Below are 19,383 nucleotides of genomic sequence, written 5' to 3' on the forward strand. Positions count from 1 at the left end.
TTCTATCAAAGGAATTTATATTTGTCAAATAATATAGTTGCATGATCTCATTTGTGACAACTTCTTTCTAGGCTCCAAACCTGTATCAACACCATCGGATAACTCTCTAAAATTTCTGCGGAACTGTGAGGCTCTATTGCCAGACATTTGTACAAATTAAAGAAACATAGACGCATTATTGTAGAATACCAAAACAAAACCTATCATCCCATACATCGTTCAATAACCCATCAAGTTTCTTTACAAGACTGGTCTCATTCACTTCCATGTTGCAACTCGAGTAATCAAGTATCTCAAACAATGCCCAAGCAATTGTCTGTTTTTACCTAGAAAGTCACCGCTACAACCCATTGGTTTCACAACCGTAGAATGGGATCGATACATTTATTCTATAATATTAAGTTTTGGACAATTCTTCTTCCGTTGTAGAGATCTAATATCTTTGAGAACAAATAAACATCTTACAGTATACATATCATATTATGAGGCAGAATATAGAGCACATTCACTTCAATTATCCAAGTGAAAGAGTGAAAGTTAATTTACAATAAAGTTTCACATTCTAATTACCTTAAAGAACGAGTCGTGACAAGGAATGAAAGGGAAAAAGATAGATAGACACGCAAAAGTATATTTCTACGATCCATCGCATCATCATAGATGAAGCTATGTCTATTAATGTGTTTATCATGCGAAAATCATAGGTTCCAAAATTCTTATAATGTTTTAATGTTCTAGAATTTAAACATGATTTTGAAAACTGTAACTTACTTTTTCTTCTCAACGACTCGAAGTTGTTGTTCTTTTTTTCAGGGACTAAATTAAACCTTGCATGTTTTGAAAGAGTAAAGTGAAATTTGATTATGTTGATAATAATAATAACAACATAACTCATATGCAATATAAAATACTATTGATTAGTTATATTATATAGTACAGACTTGCATAGTTACATGTGTAGTATCTTTTGCAAGTGCTCCCAATAAGCACCAGTGGTCTAGTGGTAGAATAGTACCCTGCCACGGTACAAACCCGGGTTCGATTCTCGGCTGGTGCACAAGTAGAGCTATGATGAACAAATTAGTGATGTTTGGTAACCTCACCAATCAACCTTCGTTTGGATGAAGTGTAAACTCCCTGAGCTCTATTTTAATTTTAAATTGTCATTTACCAGTCTCAAAAGCATAATATTATTTTCACCATAGTTTGAATTAAATTTTTCTTTTTTTGTTTGTTTTTGAATTAGTTTGTTTAAACCACGACCATTTTAATTATTATGCATTATATATAGGGTTTATGAACATTTAATTTAAGCATTACCCACTATCTACTATAGATTTAATTTTATACTTTGATGTGATGTTTTTTTAAATTATATTATCTCGTCTCAATGTTTTTATCTTATATGCCCCTCATCTCTTTGTCATTTTGTCTTGTCTATTAATGTTCAAACTGAACCTAAGTCTTATGCCGAGGCTATAAGTGTGACACTTCGAACAAAACCAAACAAGTCGAGTTGGGTGCCCTAGAGAGGACTGGAATATGAAAACTAGTTGACCTCCCTCCTCATGTAAAACCATTAGGATGCAAACGGACATAAAAAAGCAGGCATGACAGAGATGGTATATTGAACAATTTAAGGCCATATTGTGGCAAAAGTGTATAACATAATATAGGGACTAGATTTCTATGATACATACTCCCCTCCATCCAAAATGACCAGTGTGATTCTAGTAGTCACACTAACTCTCAAAGCACAATTGGAATATACATAAACTTGATGTAAAAAGTACATTCATAGATGGAAACCTTCAAGAAGTTGTTTATATGGAAATAACCCATGTGGCTATCTCGTCTAGACCTAACAAAGTGAGAGAGCTTACTAAATCCATATATGGCCTTAAAGAGGCGTGTAGGAAAACATATGAGAAGCGGACCACGTTCCAACACAATATCACCAAGCCGCGTCTGAATCTCGCCTTAGTCATTCACATTATTGATAGTATATTGGTATGATGCGATACAAGCCGATAATTCACTTTCTAAATTTAGCACCCTCAAAGTAGTTCTCCAGGAATCCTTCAAGATCAAAAAATTAGGTCAACTTAAATACTTTCTTGGCTTTGAATTCTCCCGTTCTATCAAAGGAATTTATATTTGTCAAATAATATAGTTGCATGATCTCATTTGTGACAACTTCTTTCTAGGCTCCAAACCTGTATCAACACCATCTGATAACTCTCTAAAATTTCTGCGGAACTGTGAGGCTCTATTGCCAGACATTTGTACAAATTAAAGAAACATAGACGCATTATTGTAGAATACCAAAACAAAACCTATCATCCCATACATCGTTCAATAACCCATCAAGTTTCTTTACAAGACTGGTCTCATTCACTTCCATGTTGCAACTCGAGTAATCAAGTATCTCAAACAATGCCCAAGCAATTGTCTGTTTTTACCTAGAAAGTCACCGCTACAACCCATTGGTTTCACAACCGTAGAATGGGATCGATACATTTATTCTATAATATTAAGTTTTGGACAATTCTTCTTCCATTGTAGAGATCTAATATCTTTGAGAACAAATAAACATCTTACAGTATACATATCATATTATGAGGCAGAATATAGAGCACATTCACTTCAACTATCCAAGTGAAAGAGTGAAAGTTAATTTACAATAAAGTTTCACATTCTAATTACCTTAAAGAACGAGTCGTGACAAGGAATGAAAGGGAAGAAGATAGATAGAGACGCAAAAGTATATTTCTATGATCCATCGCATCATCATAGATGAAGCTATGTCTATTAATGTGTTTATCATGCGAAAATCATAGGTTCCAAAATTCTTATAATGTTTTAATGTTCTAGAATATAAACATGATTTTGAAAACTGTAACTTACTTTTTCTTCTCAACGACTCGAAGTTGTTGTTCTTTTTTTCATGGACTAAATTAAACCTTGCATGTTTTGAAAGAGTAAAGTGAAATTTGATTATGTTGATAATAATAATAACAACATAACTCATATGCAATATAAAATACTATTGATTAGTTATATTATATAGTACAGACTTGCATAGTTACATGTGTAGTATCTTTTGCAAGTGATCCCAATAAGCACCAGTGGTCTAGTGGTAGAATAGTACCCTGCCACGGTACAGTCCCGGGTTCGATTCCTGGCTGGTGCACAAGTAGAGCTATGATGAACAAATTAGTGATGTTTGGTAACCTCACCAGTCATCCTTCATTTGGATGAAATGTAAACTCCCTGAGCTCTATTTTAATTTTAAATTGTCATTAACCAGTCTCAAAAGCATACTATTACTTTCACCATAGTTTGAATTAAAATTTTCTTTTTTTGTTTGTTTTTGAATTAGTTTGTTTAAACCACGACCATCTTAATTATTATGCATTGTATATAGGGTTTATGAACATTTAATTTAAGCATTACCCACTATCTACTATAGATTTAATTTTATACTTTGATGTGATGTTTTTTTAAATTATATTATCTCGTCTCAATGTTTTTATCTTATATGCCCCTCATCTCTTTGTCATTTTGTCTTGTCTATTAATGTTCAAACTGAACCTAAGTCTTATGCCGAGGCTATAAGTGTGACACTTCGAACAAAACCAAACAAGTCGAGTTGGGTGCCCTAGAGAGGACTGGAATATGAAAACTAGTTGACCTCCCTCCTCATGTAAAACCATTAGGATGCAAACGGACATAAAAAAGTAGGCATGACAGAGATGGTATATTGAACAATTTAAGGCCATATTGTGGCAAAAGTGTATAACATAATACAGGGACTAGATTTCTATGATACATACTCCCCTCCATCCAAAATGACCAGTGTGATTCTAGTAGTCACACTAACTCTCAAAGCACAATTGGAATATACATAAACTTGATGTAAAAAGTACATTCATAGATGGAAACCTTCAAGAAGTTGTTTATATGGAAATAACCCATGTGGCTATCTCGTCTAGACCTAACAAAGTGAGAGAGCTTATTAAATCCATATATGGCCTTAAAGAGGCGTGTAGGAAAACTAGTTGACCTCCCTCCTCATGTAAAACCATTAGGATGCAAACGGACATAAAAAAGCAGGCATGACAGAGATGGTATATTGAACAATTTAAGGCCATATTGTGGCAAAAGTGTATAACATAATACAGGGACTAGATTTCTATGATACATACTCCCCTCCATCCAAAATGACCAGTGTGATTCTAGTAGTCACACTAACTCTCAAAGCACAATTGGAATATACATAAACTTGATGTAAAAAGTACATTCATAGATGGAAACCTTCAAGAAGTTGTTTATATGGAAATAACACATGTGGCTATCTCGTCTAGACCTAACAAAGTGAGAGAGCTTATTAAATCCATATATGGCCTTAAAGAGGCGTGTAGGAAAACATATGAGAAGCTAACCACGTTCCAACACAATATCACCAAGCCGTGTCAGAATCTCGCCTTAGTCATTCACATTATTGAGATAAATACTTTGTATACATTCATACGAGAATCATTACAAAGTTAAACTCTCTTTCAAACATTTTTTAAGCAATTCACCGACACTTTTCAGACAAAAATATAAGTGATCCAGTAATTAAGAGCCCATGGATAACCATGGATACAAAGGGTGCTAACACCTTCCCTTTGTATAATGTACCTCCCGAACCCAAAATCTATTGAGGTCTTTCCTGTTCTTTTCCACCTTTCCTTATTGGATAAAAGAAAAGTCGGTGGCGACTCTTGCTATCCGCGACATTGCGATAAAAAGCAAAACACAAAAAGTCAGTTCACCGTATGACACGAGGCTATAAGTGTGACACTTCGAACAAAACCAAACAAGTCGAGTTGGGTGCCCTAGAGAGGACTGGAATATGAAAACTAGTTGACCTCCCTCCTCATGTAAAACCATTAGGATGCAAACGGACATAAAAAAGCAGGCATGACAGAGATGGTATATTGAACAATTTAAGGCCATATTGTGGCAAAAGTGTATAACATAATACAGGGACTAGATTTCTATGATACATACTCCCCTCCATCCAAAATGACCAGTGTGATTCTAGTAGTCACACTAACTCTCAAAGCACAATTGGAATATACATAAACTTGATGTAAAAAGTACATTCATAGATGGAAACCTTCAAGAAGTTGTTTATATGGAAATAACCCATGTGGCTATCTCGTCTAGACCTAACAAAGTGAGAGAGCTTATTAAATCCATATATGGCCTTAAAGAGGCGTGTAGGAAAACATATGAGAAGCTAACCACGTTCCAACACAATATCACCAAGCCGCGTCTGAATCTCGCCTTAGTCATTCACATTATTGATAGTATATTGGTATGATGCGATACAAGCCGATAATTCACTTTCTAAATTTAGCACCCTCAAAGTAGTTCTCCAGGAATCCTTCAAGATCAAAAAATTAGGTCAACTTAAATACTTTCTTGGCTTTGAATTCTCCCGTTCTATCAAAGGAATTTATATTTGTCAAATAATATAGTTGCATGATCTCATTTGTGACAACTTCTTTCTAGGCTCCAAACCTGTATCAACACCATCTGATAACTCTCTAAAATTTCTGCGGAACTGTGAGGCTCTATTGCCAGACATTTGTACAAATTAAAGAAACATAGACGCATTATTGTAGAATACCAAAACAAAACCTATCATCCCATACATCGTTCAATAACCCATCAAGTTTCTTTACAAGACTGGTCTCATTCATTTCCATGTTGCAACTCGAGTAATCAAGTATCTCAAACAATGCCCAAGCAATTGTCTGTTTTTACCTAGAAAGTCACCGCTACAACCCATTGGTTTCACAACCGTAGAATGGGATCGATACATTTATTCTATAATATTAAGTTTTGGACAATTCTTCTTCCATTGTAGAGATCTAATATCTTTGAGAACAAATAAACATCTTACAGTATACATATCATATTATGAGGCAGAATATAGAGCACATTCACTTCAACTATCCAAGTGAAAGAGTGAAAGTTAATTTACAATAAAGTTTCACATTCTAATTACCTTAAAGAACGAGTCGTGACAAGGAATGAAAGGGAAAAAGATAGATAGACACGCAAAAGTATATTTCTACGATCCATCGCATCATCATAGATGAAGCTATGTCTATTAATGTGTTTATCATGCGAAAATCATAGGTTCCAAAATTCTTATAATGTTTTAATGTTCTAGAATTTAAACATGATTTTTAAAACTGTAACTTACTTTTTCTTCTCAACGACTCGAAGTTGTTGTTCTTTTTTTCATGGACTAAATTAAACCTTGCATGTTTTGAAAGAGTAAAGTGAAATTTGATTATGTTGATAATAATAATAACAACATAACTCATATGCAATATAAAATACTATTGATTAGTTATATTATATAGTACAGACTGCATAGTTACATGTGTAGTATCTTTTGCAAGTGCTCCCAATAAGCACCAGTGGTCTAGTGGTAGAATAGTACCCTGCCACGGTACAGACCCGGGTTCGATTCCCGGCTGGTGCACAAGTAGAGCTATGATGAACAAATTAGTGATGTTTGGTAACCTCACCAGTCAACCTTCGTTTGGATGAAGTGTAAACTCCCTGAGCTCTATTTTAATTTTAAATTGTCATTTACCAGTCTCAAAAGCATAATATTATTTTCACCATAGTTTGAATTAAATTTTTCTTTTTTTGTTTGTTTTTGAATTAGTTTGTTTAAACCACGACCATTTTAATTATTATGCATTATATATAGGGTTTATGAACATTTAATTTAAGCATTACCCACTATCTACTATAGATTTAATTTTATACTTTGATGTGATGTTTTTTTAAATTATATTATCTCGTCTCAATGTTTTTATCTTATATGCCCCTCATCTCTTTGTCATTTTTGTAAGAACAAAAATTATTCTACAACAGATTCCATGATTTTGATGATAACAAAGGATGAAACCAAAAATGGCACCCTAACGAAAAGTTTCTAAGTGTGCAAGGTTCTAAAGAAAGAAGAAATAAATCTGATGATGTCATCAGATGCAAAACAAGATCAGATGCAAAATCTCAAGTATCAGAAGAATCTAAAGAGGAATCTCGTTTCAAGAAGCTCTGACTCTGGACAAAACTGCAAAGTATCAGAAGCATCTGAACATGAAGTAAAGTCTAGAAGCTCTGACTCTGAACAAATGCCTTCTGGAAATTCTGAAGTTATCAGCGCCATCTGAACTTTCAAGAGATAACATCAGAAGCAAGTTTCTCCAGATACACAAAGACTCTAATCAGAATTGTTAATCATGATGAAGTAACGTTTAAGCCAAGTTAAAGTTCTGCAAATGGATTTCCTCAATTAGAAAGAGACGTTAATCTCCACTTCCAAGAGAGAAGATACTAATTGTGGTAAGTAGTCACTTCTAAGTGAAAAAGTCTACTGCAGAAGCTATTAATGGAATGGCGTAACTACATCTCAATATCCAACAGACTCAACGCTACTTCAACTCTACTTCAACTCCTATAAATAAGAGAAGAAATCTCATTCAGTATACACAAGAAATCACTAGCCAAAACTATACTGAAATTATATCACGCTCAAGAAAAACATCTTTGTTCTTCAAAGATTTTCACTAAGCTTTTGCTTATCAAGTGAAAAATTTGTTCTTAAGTTTGTAATATTTGCTTTCTTAGAAGCACTCTAGATTACACATCTTGTATCTAATTTTTATTTGATTTCCTCAAGTGACTCTTTGTAGTCTGTAGACTTGAGAGGACTAAGAGATTTTCTTCTCTCTTAGGGGTTGTTTGTAATCTTTCAAGATTAGTGGATTAAGTCCTTGTTGAAGGCGAAATCACCTTGGCCGGGTGGACTGGAGTAGCTTTGTGTTATAAGCGAACCAGTATAAAATCATTGTGTGATTTCATTTTGCAAAAGCGCCTATTTTTTTAAACAATTCAAACCCCCCCTTTCTTGTTTTTCTCACCTTCAATTGGTATCAGAGCTCCGGCTCTGTTATTGATTTTCAAATCAAACACTTAACCGTGTAGAGAGATCCAGTGCGAGAAAAACAAATGGCCCACTCAAATGAGAAAGATTCTTACAATGCCAAGCCTCCTGTTTTTGATGGAGAAAAGTTTGATTACTGGAAAGATAGAATCGAAAGTTTCTTTCTTGGTTATGATGCTGACCTCTGGGACATTGTCACAGATGGATACAAACCTCCAACCTTAAATGGAGCTGAAGTTCCCAGAAGCAAAATGTCAGAAGATCAGAAACGTGAGTTCAAAAATCATCACAAGGCCAGAACAATACTTCTAAATGCTATATCATACAACGAATACGAAAAGATCACCAACAGAGAGACGGCTAAAGATATACTTGACTCTCTGAAGATGACCCATGAAGGAAACTCCCAAGTCAAGGAGACGAAGGCTCTGGCGTTGATCCAGAAATATGAAGCCTTCAAGATGGAAGATGACGAAGCTATAGAAGCTATGTTTTCCAGATTCCAAACTCTTATTGCAGGTCTTAAAGTGCTAGACAAAGGATACACGACTGCAGATCATGTTAAGAAGATAGTCAGAAGTCTGCCAAAGAAATGGAGACCAATGGTTACTGCTCTGAAGTTATCAAAGGATCTGAACAATATCAGCCTTGAAGAACTTGTTAGTTCTCTCAGAAGCCATGAGATAGAACTAGAGGAGGATGAGCCTCAGAAAAGGAACAAGTCAGTGGCGCTGAAGTCCAGACCTGAAAGACGGAAGTCAGACAGAACCAAAGCTCTCCAGGCAGAAACTGCAGATACTGACGACTCTGAACCTGAAGACTCTGATGATGAAGAAGAACTGTCCTTACTAACCAGAAGAGTTAAGCAACTCTGGAAAAGAAGGAACAACAACAACTTCAGAAGATCAAGACCCAGAGGGGATAGATCAGAGTCAACTTCAAAAGGTAAACCTAATAAAGATATTACCTGTTTTGAATGTAAAGAAACAGGTCATTACAGAAATGAATGCCCCAAGCTGAAGAAAGATAACTCTAAGAAAGAAAGCTTCAAGAAAAATACCTTCAGAACAAAGAAGGGATTAATGGCCACCTGGGACGATAGTGAATCAGGATCATCAGAATCTGACTCTGATGAACAAGCCAACGTAGCATTTATGGCTACCACATCCAGCAGCTCAGATGAAGAATCTGAAGAGGTATTTTCTGAACTTTCTAGATCTGACTTAGAATCATGTTTATCAGAAACTCTTACCTCTCTTCAGAAATTAAAACAAAAAGTTAAAAGCATTAAAGGCCTTCTTAAAGCAAAATCTGAAGAATGTAGTGAACTTGAGACAACAATTCTAGCACATGAAGATACAATCAAATCTTTAACGTTAGAAAGAGATGGAGCTAAAACAAAAAGCTTAAAATTAGAAGAAGCGTTGTCTCAAGCACCACAAACTTCAAATGAAATTATTTATAAATATGAAGAAGCCTTTCAGAAGTTTCTGAAGAATGGAATAGATAGGAGTATTATGGCATCCATGATTTATGGAGTAAGTCAGAATAATAAAAGGGGAATTGGGTATGATTCTGATTCTGATAAAACTTCTACCAGTAACCAGCTTAAATCTCCTTTTTCATATCATTACACACACACACAAGAACAAAAATTTAAGAATGCTAGAAGACCCAAAGTTGTAAGAAACTCTGGGAAAACTAATCTAAAAGGACCCAAGAGATTCTGGGTACCGAAAGATAAGATTATCTATGTTGCAGATATCCTATGCAGCAAAGTTCAGACACCAGTCATGGTACCTGGACTCTGGATGCTCGCGACATATGACGGGAAGAAAGTCTATGTTCCAAAGCCTGGAACTTAAAGACGCTGGCTTCGTAGGCTTCGGAGGAGATCAGAAAGGAAGGATCAGAGGCTCCGGAACTATTGGTAATGGTACTCTTCCCTCTATATCTGATGTTCTTTATGTAGAAGGATTAATGCATAACTTGTTATCCATAAGTCAATTAAGTGATAACGGTTATGATGTAATCTTTAATCAAAAAACGTGTAAAGCCATTAATCAGAACGATGGCTCTGTCCTTTTCACAGGCAAGAGGAAAAACAACATTTATAAAATAAATCTTTCTGATTTAAAAGATCAAAATGTTAAATGTTTAATGTCAGTTCACGAAGAGCAATGGGTATGGCATAGACGCTTAGGCCACATTAGCATGAGAAAACTTTCTCAGCTAACTAAACTTGAGTTAGTCAGAGGCTTACCTAAACTGAAGTTTTCTTCAGATGCTCTGTGTGAAGCTGTCAGAAAGGAAAGTTTTCAAAAACATCTTTTAAAAAGAAAAATGTTGTTTCTACCTCCAAGCCTCTGGAGCTTCTTCACATTGACTTATTTGGTCCTGTGAAAACAGCATCAGTCAATGGAAAGAAGTATGGACTAGTAATCGTTGATGATTACAGCCGCTGGACATGGGTAAAATTCCTAAAGCACAAGAGTGAGTCTCACTCTGTATTCACCAGTTTCTGTTCTAAAGTGCAAAAAGAATTTGACTCTAAAATTGTTAGAGTCAGAAGTGATCATGGTGGAGAATTTGAAAATAAAGATTTTGAAGAACTATTTGATTCTAATGGAATATCCCATGATTTCTCCTGCCCTAGAACTCCACAACAAAATGGAGTTGTAGAGAGGAAGAATAGGACACTCCAAGAAATGGCCAGAACCATGATCAATGAAACAAATGTAGCAAAGCACTTTTGGGCAGAAGCTGTAAATACAGCGTGTTACATTCAGAATAGAATCTCTATTAGACCTATTCTGGATAAGACTCCCTATGAACTGTGTAAGGGAAGAAAACCCAACATTTCATATTTTCATCCTTTTGGATGCATTTGTTTTATATTAAATACTAAAGAACATCTGAACAAGTTTGATTCCAAAGCACAGAAAGGTATTATGTTAGGATACTCAGAACGCTCTAAAGGCTATAGAGTATACAACACAGAAACCAAAATTGTGGAGGAATCAATTCATGTTAGATTTGATGATAAGCTTGACCCTGAAAAGTCAAAGCTAGTTGAAAAGTTTGCAGATTTAGAGATCACTCTGGTAGAATCTGAGAAAACTCCAGAAGCAACTGTCACTCCAGACTCTGAAGAAATTAAATCTCCAGAAATTCCAAGGAAAGTCAAGAGTCGTAGCAACGTATCTGAAGATTTGATTCTGGGAAACAAAGATGAACCTGTTAGAACCAGATCTACCTTCAGAACTTCTGAAGATATTCCTCTGGGACTAGTGTCTCTGATTGAGCCTACGTCCTGTGATGAAGCTCTTCAAGATAATGATTGGGTGGCAGCTATGCAAGAAGAGTTAGATCAATTCTCCAAGAATGATGTCTGGGATCTCGTTCCTAAACCCAGAGGCACTCATGTCATTGGAACCAGATGGGTTTTCAGAAACAAACTGAACGAGAAAGGAGAAGTTGTCAGAAACAAAGCACGACTGGTAGCTCAAGGTTATAGTCAACAAGAAGGTATTGATTATAATGAAACTTTTGCTCCAGTCGCGAGGTTAGAATCTATTCGTCTTCTTGTATCATTTGCTATTAATCACTCTATAAAATTATACCAAATGGATGTCAAGAGTGCATTTCTAAATGGTTATATTTCAGAAGAAGTGTATGTTAATCAACCTCCTGGTTTTGAAAACTCAAATTTTCCAGAACATGTTTTCAAACTTAAGAAATCCTTATATGGACTTAAACAAGCTCCCAGAGCTTGGTATGAACGTCTGAGCAATTTTCTTCTGGAACAAAATTTTATCAGAGGGAAAGTTGATTCTACACTCTTCTGTAAAAATCATGAAAATGATCTCATGATATGCCAAATTTATGTTGATGACATTATTTTTGGTTCTGCTAATATCTCTGTTTGCCAAGAATTTTCTAAGTTAATGCAGGCAGAATTTGAAATGAGTCTAATGCAAGAACTAAAGTTCTTTCTGGGAATTCAAATCAATCAAACTCCAGAAGTCACGTACATTCATCAAAGCAAGTACATTAAAGATGTTCTGAAGAAGTTTGATATGTCTGAATGCAACTCTGCAAAGACTCCTATGCACCCAACTTGCATTCTGGAAAAGGAAGAGGTAAGCAACAAGGTTTGTCAGAAGCTCTATCGAGGTATGATAGGCTCTCTTCTCTATCTGACTGCTACTCGTCCTGATATTCTCTTTAGCGTTTGTCTTTGTGCCAGATTCCAATCAGATCCTAGAGAATCTCATTTAACAGCTGTTAAGAGAATTCTTAAGTATCTGAAAGGAACTCCTAACCTGGGCCTGATGTATGAGAAAACATCAGAGTATAGGCTTTCTGGTTATTGTGATGCAGATTATGCAGGAGATAGAATAGAACGAAAAAGCACATCTGGAAATTGCCAGCTTCTGGGAAACAATCTAATCTCCTGGGCTAGCAAAAGACAGTCAACTATCGCTCTATCAACTGCAGAAGCAGAATATATCTCAGCGTCACTGTGCACAACTCAGATGCTCTGGATGAAACATCAGCTAGAAGATCTACAAATCTTTGAGAGTAACATTCCTATCTTTTGTGATAATACTGCTGCTATTTGTTTAAGTAAGAATCCCATTCTACATTCCAGAGCCAAACACATAGAAATAAAACATCATTTTATTAGAGACTATGTTCAGAAAGGGATAGTAACGCTGAAGTTCATTGATACAGAACATCAATGGGCAGATATCTTTACTAAGCCTCTAGCTGAAGATAGATTTCTTTTCATCTTAGAAAATCTGAACATTAAAAATTGTCCTGAGTAAAATTTGGCTCTGAACATGTAAAATGAGAATCTGATAAAAACAAATACACTTCTGCCTCTGACTCTGATACTTCTACCAAGTTAAGGAGATATCTGAGTTAGAAATCTTCAGAAATCCTTTGGTATTCCTGAAGATCAGATACATCAACACGTGGGGAACATGCGTCTAACCCTAGAACTTCTAGACAGCTGTCAAGAGAAATCAAAGGTCAGAACGCTTGAAATCTCCTCGAGCAGTGTGCTTACTGTTGGGATTAGACATTCATTAATGAGCTGTAATCATTTTTCCCCAAACGTGCTATTTTGGTTTTTGTGCTAACGCTGGTATGTGTGTCGTTTTGCATGTGTTTTTACCCTTAGTATATAAACACTTTTCTCACATTTCACACACTTATCACTCTCACTCACTCTTAAACCCTAAACCCTCTCTCGAAGTTTTCTCTGCAACTCCTTCAGTTCTTCATCTTCTTCATCAATCTTCGTCATGAATCCTCAAGAACAAGCAGTTTTTAACTTCTCCCAACAAATGGAAGCCGCTTCTAATCCCCAAACCTCAAACACTCAAACACCCATGGTTGTAGATGTTACCACAACCCCAGTCTACAAAGAACCTCACATTTTGGAACGTGAACAACACATTCATCTTTCAACTCCCTTTGAAGGTTTGGATGTACTGTGTGAATCGCTGGTGGATTTTGAGAATTTGAAAAGAAATGGCGTTGATTTAACTGAAGATCTTCGCAAGCAAGGTTGGGAAACCTACTTCAACAGATTGTATGGTCCAATCTATCCTCTTCTGGTGAAAGAATTCTGGAGATGTGCAGATGCTGATGATGAGTTCATTGTTTCTTTTGTTCTGGGAGTGAAGATCATTATCACAGAAGCGTCTATTGCTTCTTTGCTGAATATGGAGAAAGCTGGAGGTAAGAGGATTTACAACATTCCTCCAAGGTCCAAGCGCATCACAGAAGTCATTAACCCTACAATCTTCAAAGCAAACGTTGAAGGAAACCCATCTAAGAACAAGGAGCTTCATCAGAACCTCCGAGTTTGGCTGAAGATTATTCTGGGAACAATCCATCATCGTCCAGCCTCCAACTCTTCAGATTATATAAATGCTGATCAGAAATGCATCCTCTACTGTATTCAGAAGGGTATTCCAATCAACCTCCCTGTTCTTCTCTTCAGATATCTGAGGGATTCAGTCAGAGAAACCAGGAATAATATGAAGCCCAGATCCTACATTCCTCTGGGTAGATTGCTCTCTGACATCTTCATTGAGCATGGGCTGGTAGATGCTCTGGAGAAGACCAGATGTATGGATGATCTGGCAATTGACGTTGGAAAGCCTCTGAATGCCAAAAATCTGAGGAGTATGGGAATCATCAAAGACATCAGAGTCAAGCCCACTATGAATGTGACCTGGGAAGCTCTGAAGGATCAGAGGAAGATGCCTCATGGCCTTGAAAGGTTCTTCAAGAATGAACCCAGAGATGCCATTGCCATCTACCTTCAGGATCGTCTGGATGAAGGCATTGACATTTCTGATTTCCGCCTTGAAGACTGTCTGGACTCTGTAGAAGATTTGGTCAGATACAAAAGAGGCCTTTCTGAGAAGAAGATAGCTGAGGAAGCAAGGAAGGCAAAGAAACCCAGAATTGGAGAATCCTCTGGAACCAAAGCTCCTCTGAAAGTCTCTTCTTCTTCTGGTAAGTCCATTCCTCCTGTTACTTCTGTACCTGTAATGGCTTCTTCTACTCCTCTCCCAACACCTCCCATTTTTACAACCTCAGAAATCCCTCCTTCAACCATTAGAACCTCTCAACCTCCACCTGTTCTAAAAATTGCTCGTACTTTTACAACAACCTCTGACCCTAATCAACTATATCACCACAGCTCTTCATCATCCTCTGAATATGAATCACCCCCTTACCTTTCCCCTTCTTCTAACCAAGAGTTCTCTGATCATGAGTCCTCTGACCAAGAACACTCTGACCCAAACTCCCCAACAATAGCTGAAATTTATGCTAAAAATTTCGCCCCACAAACTCAAACTGAAGCAACCTCAACCCTCCGAACTTCTCTTCCCCAACAAACAACAACCATCTCCTCTGAAAATCAAACCTCACTTCCACCACAACAGACAACCACCACACCCTCTGAAACCCAACCACCTTTGATTCAACCATCTGAACCTTATATCACTCCACCATTTATTCCCGCTGTACCTGGACCAGACTCTGACCCTTTAGACCTAAATCCACTATATGCTTCATCCCCTAGTCTTCAACCAGACGCAGATTCTGAACTTCAAGCAGAATCTGAACCTCAACAAACTGAACCTCAACCTCTAAATCTCAGCCCTCAAAACTCTCCACCTCATTCACCTGAACCTGAACCTAAAATTATCATACCTACCCTTGAGGAGGCCATTATACAGGTTGCAGAAGCTTCAGTCCAGAAGGTCAAGTCTCTGGCTAAAAATTCTGAAGTCAGTGATGATCCTAAATCTGTTAGGACACACTGGAACAGAGTTATTAGTTGGATGACCTCTGAGTCTTATAGGCTGAAGAGTATCTCTGAACAAGTCAGAAATGGCTACATCAGAGACTCTGAGGAAAGACTCCAAGAGAGACTGGCTAGAGAAGCTGAGGCCAAAAGATTAGAGGAAGAAAGACTGGCCAGAGAAGCTGAGGCCAAGAGATTAGAAGAAGAAAGATTGGCTAGGGAAGCTGAAGAAGAAGCTAAGAGGTTGGAAGAAGAACGCCTGGCAAAGGAAGCAGAACTTCTAAGGATTCAGGAAGCTGAAGCCAAGGCTAAGGCAGATGCAGAAGCCCAAGCTGCTGCTGAAGCTGAAGCTCAGCAGGCTCTGATTCAGGGGGAGTCTTCCTCTGCGATCCCTCTGATTCTTAACACTCTGAAGGAGATCAAGCAAGATCAGAAAGAGATCAAGCAAGATCAGAGTGAGCTCCGGGCAAGGATGGACAAGCAAGACGCTCTGAATGAAAACCTCCAGAATATGTTTGCTATGCTACTACAGAGACTTCCTCCTCCTCCAAACCCTTAGGCACTTAGGATTTATTTTGGTTGCCTAGTGTTTTTGCTTCTGTCTTTTCTTTTTTAGCTCTGATATTCTCTTGAATCTGATGTTTTTTTTTTATTGTTTGCCTTTGTGCTCTTTTAATGAAGTGTTTTTCTCTTTATTATTCTTTTTATTTTTTATGCCTTTTTGATTATGCCAAAAAGGGGGAGAAATTATTAAATAGCTCTGATGAAAACTATGTCTAAAACCTTAAGCATTCTGCAACAATTATATAAATAGCTCTGATTAAACAATAGCTCTGATTAAATAACTCTAACTTTAAAGTTAAGCATTTGCAGAAAGTTTTCAGAAACCTAATTACTTGGAAAGCTCTGGTAAGAACTTCTGAACTCCCTAGCGCTAACTCAGGGGGAGCTTTTGTCTATCTGATCTAATATTTTTCATGTTTCATCTGATAATTTTATTTGTTTTGTCATCATCAAAAAGGGGGAGATTGTAAGAACAAAAATTATTCTACAACAGATTCCATGATTTTGATGATAACAAAGGATGAAACCAAAAATGGCACCCTAACGAAAAGTTTCTAAGTGTGCAAGGTTCTAAAGAAAGAAGAAATAAATCTGATGATGTCATCAGATGCAAAACAAGATCAGATGCAAAATCTCAAGTATCAGAAGAATCTAAAGAGGAATCTCGTTTCAAGAAGCTCTGACTCTGGACAAAACTGCAAAGTATCAGAAGCATCTGAACATGAAGTAAAGTCTAGAAGCTCTGACTCTGAACAAATGCCTTCTGGAAATTCTGAAGTTATCAGCGCCATCTGAACTTTCAAGAGATAACATCAGAAGCAAGTTTCTCCAGATACACAAAGACTCTAATCAGAATTGTTAATCATGATGAAGTAACGTTTAAGCCAAGTTAAAGTTCTGCAAATGGATTTCCTCAATTAGAAAGAGACGTTAATCTCCACTTCCAAGAGAGAAGATACTAATTGTGGTAAGTAGTCACTTCTAAGTGAAAAAGTCTACTGCAGAAGCTATTAATGGAATGGCGTAACTACATCTCAATATCCAACAGACTCAACGCTACTTCAACTCTACTTCAACTCCTATAAATAAGAGAAGAAATCTCATTCAGTATACACAAGAAATCACTAGCCAAAACTATACTGAAATTATATCACGCTCAAGAAAAACATCTTTGTTCTTCAAAGATTTTCACTAAGCTTTTGCTTATCAAGTGAAAAATTTGTTCTTAAGTTTGTAATATTTGCTTTCTTAGAAGCACTCTAGATTACACATCTTGTATCTAAATTTTTATTTGATTTCCTCAAGTGACTCTTTGTAGTCTGTAGACTTGAGAGGACTAAGAGATTTTCTTCTCTCTTAGGGGTTGTTTGTAATCTTTCAAGATTAGTGGATTAAGTCCTTGTTGAAGGCGAAATCACCTTGGCCGGGTGGACTGGAGTAGCTTTGTGTTATAAGCGAACCAGTATAAAATCATTGTGTGATTTCATTTTGCAAAAGCGCCTATTTTTTTTAAACAATTCAAACCCCCCCTTTCTTGTTTTTCTCACCTTCAATTTTGTCTTGTCTATTAATGTTCAAACTGAACCTAAGTCTTATGCCGAGGCTATAAGTGTGACACTTCGAACAAAACCAAACAAGTCGAGTTGGGTGCCCTAGAGAGGACTGGAATATGAAAACTAGTTGACCTCCCTCCTCATGTAAAACCATTAGGATGCAAACGGACATAAAAAAGCAGGCATGACAGAGATGGTATATTGAACAATTTAAGGCCATATTGTGGCAAAAGTGTATAACATAATATAGGGACTAGATTTCTATGATACATACTCCCCTCCATCCAAAATGACCAGTGTGATTCTAGTAGTCACACTAACTCTCAAAGCACAATTGGAATATACATAAACTTGATGTAAAAAGTACATTCATAGATGGAAACCTTCAAGAAGTTGTTTATATGGAAATAACCCATGTGGCTATCTCGTCTAGACCTAACAAAGTGAGAGAGCTTATTAAATCCATATATGGCCTTAAAGAGGCGTGTAGGAAAACATATGAGAAGCTAACCACGTTCCAACACAATATCACCAAGCCGCGTCTGAATCTCGCCTTAGTCATTCACATTATTGATAGTATATTGGTATGATGCGATACAAGCCGATAATTCACTTTCTAAATTTAGCACCCTCAAAGTAGTTCTCCAGGAATCCTTCAAGATAAAAAAATTAGGTCAACTTAAATACTTTCTTGGCTTTGAATTCTCCCGTTCTATCAAAGGAATTTATATTTGTCAAATAATATAGTTGCATGATCTCATTTGTGACAACTTCTTTCTAGGCTCCAAACCTGTATCAACACCATCTGATAACTCTCTAAAATTTATGCGGAACTGTGAGGCTCTATTGCCAGACATTTGTACAAATTAAAGAAACATAGACGCATTATTGTAGAATACCAAAACAAAACCTATCATCCCATACATCGTTCAATAACCCATCAAGTTTCTTTGCAAGACTGGTCTCATTCACTTCCATGTTGCAACTCGAGTAATCAAGTATCTCAAACAATGCCCAAGCAATTGTCTGTTTTTACCTAGAAAGTCACCGCTACAACCCATTGGTTTCACAGCCGTAGAATGGGATCGATACATTTATTCTATAATATTAAGTTTTGGACAATTCTTCTTCCATTGTAGAGATCTAATATCTTTGAGAACAAATAAACATCTTACAGTATACATATCATATTATGAGGCAGAATATAGAGCACATTCACTTCAACTATCCAAGTGAAAGAGTGAAAGTTAATTTACAATAAAGTTTCACATTCTAATTACCTTAAAGAACGAGTCGTGACAAGGAATGAAAGGGAAGAAGATAGATAGAGACGCAAAAGTATATTTCTATGATCCATCGCATCATCATAGATGAAGCTATGTCTATTAATGTGTTTATCATGCGAAAATCATAGGTTCCAAAATTCTTATAATGTTTTAATGTTCTAGAATTTAAACATGATTTTGAAAACTGTAACTTACTTTTTCTTCTCAACGACTCGAAGTTGTTGTTCTTTTTTTCATGGACTAAATTAAACCTTGCATGTTTTGAAAGAGTAAAGTGAAATTTGATTATGTTGATAATAATAATAACAACATAACTCATATGCAATATAAAATACTATTGATTAGTTATATTATATAGTACAGACTTGCATAGTTACATGTGTAGTATCTTTTGCAAGTGATCCCAATAAGCACCAGTGGTCTAGTGGTAGAATAGTACCCTGCCACGGTACAGACCCGGGTTCGATTCCCGGCTGGTGCACAAGTAGAGCTATGATGAACAAATTAGTGATGTTTGGTAACCTCACCAGTCATCCTTCATTTGGATGAAGTGTAAACTCCCTGAGCTCTATTTTAATTTTAAATTGTCATTTACTAGTCTCAAAAGCATACTAT

General features: G+C 36.5%; 4 non-coding genes across 4 annotated transcripts; all 4 read left to right on the top strand.

Moving 5' to 3' along the window:
• Window positions 1-986: 986 nt before the first annotated feature.
• On the top strand, window positions 987-1,057 carry TRNAG-GCC (transfer RNA glycine (anticodon GCC)). The gene has a single exon. It is a non-coding gene; the product is annotated as a tRNA-Gly (tRNA).
• A 2,065-nt stretch (window positions 1,058-3,122) lies between these two features.
• TRNAG-GCC (transfer RNA glycine (anticodon GCC)) lies at window positions 3,123-3,193 on the top strand. Its single transcript has one exon. It is a non-coding gene; the product is annotated as a tRNA-Gly (tRNA).
• A 3,286-nt stretch (window positions 3,194-6,479) lies between these two features.
• On the top strand, window positions 6,480-6,550 carry TRNAG-GCC (transfer RNA glycine (anticodon GCC)). The gene has a single exon. It is a non-coding gene; the product is annotated as a tRNA-Gly (tRNA).
• A 12,628-nt stretch (window positions 6,551-19,178) lies between these two features.
• Window positions 19,179-19,249, top strand: TRNAG-GCC (transfer RNA glycine (anticodon GCC)). The gene has a single exon. It is a non-coding gene; the product is annotated as a tRNA-Gly (tRNA).
• Window positions 19,250-19,383: the final 134 nt, after the last annotated feature.

Source organism: Lathyrus oleraceus, unplaced genomic scaffold, assembly GCF_024323335.1.
Source record: "Lathyrus oleraceus cultivar Zhongwan6 unplaced genomic scaffold, CAAS_Psat_ZW6_1.0 chrUn0038, whole genome shotgun sequence".
Lineage (NCBI taxonomy): Eukaryota > Viridiplantae > Streptophyta > Magnoliopsida > Fabales > Fabaceae > Lathyrus > Lathyrus oleraceus.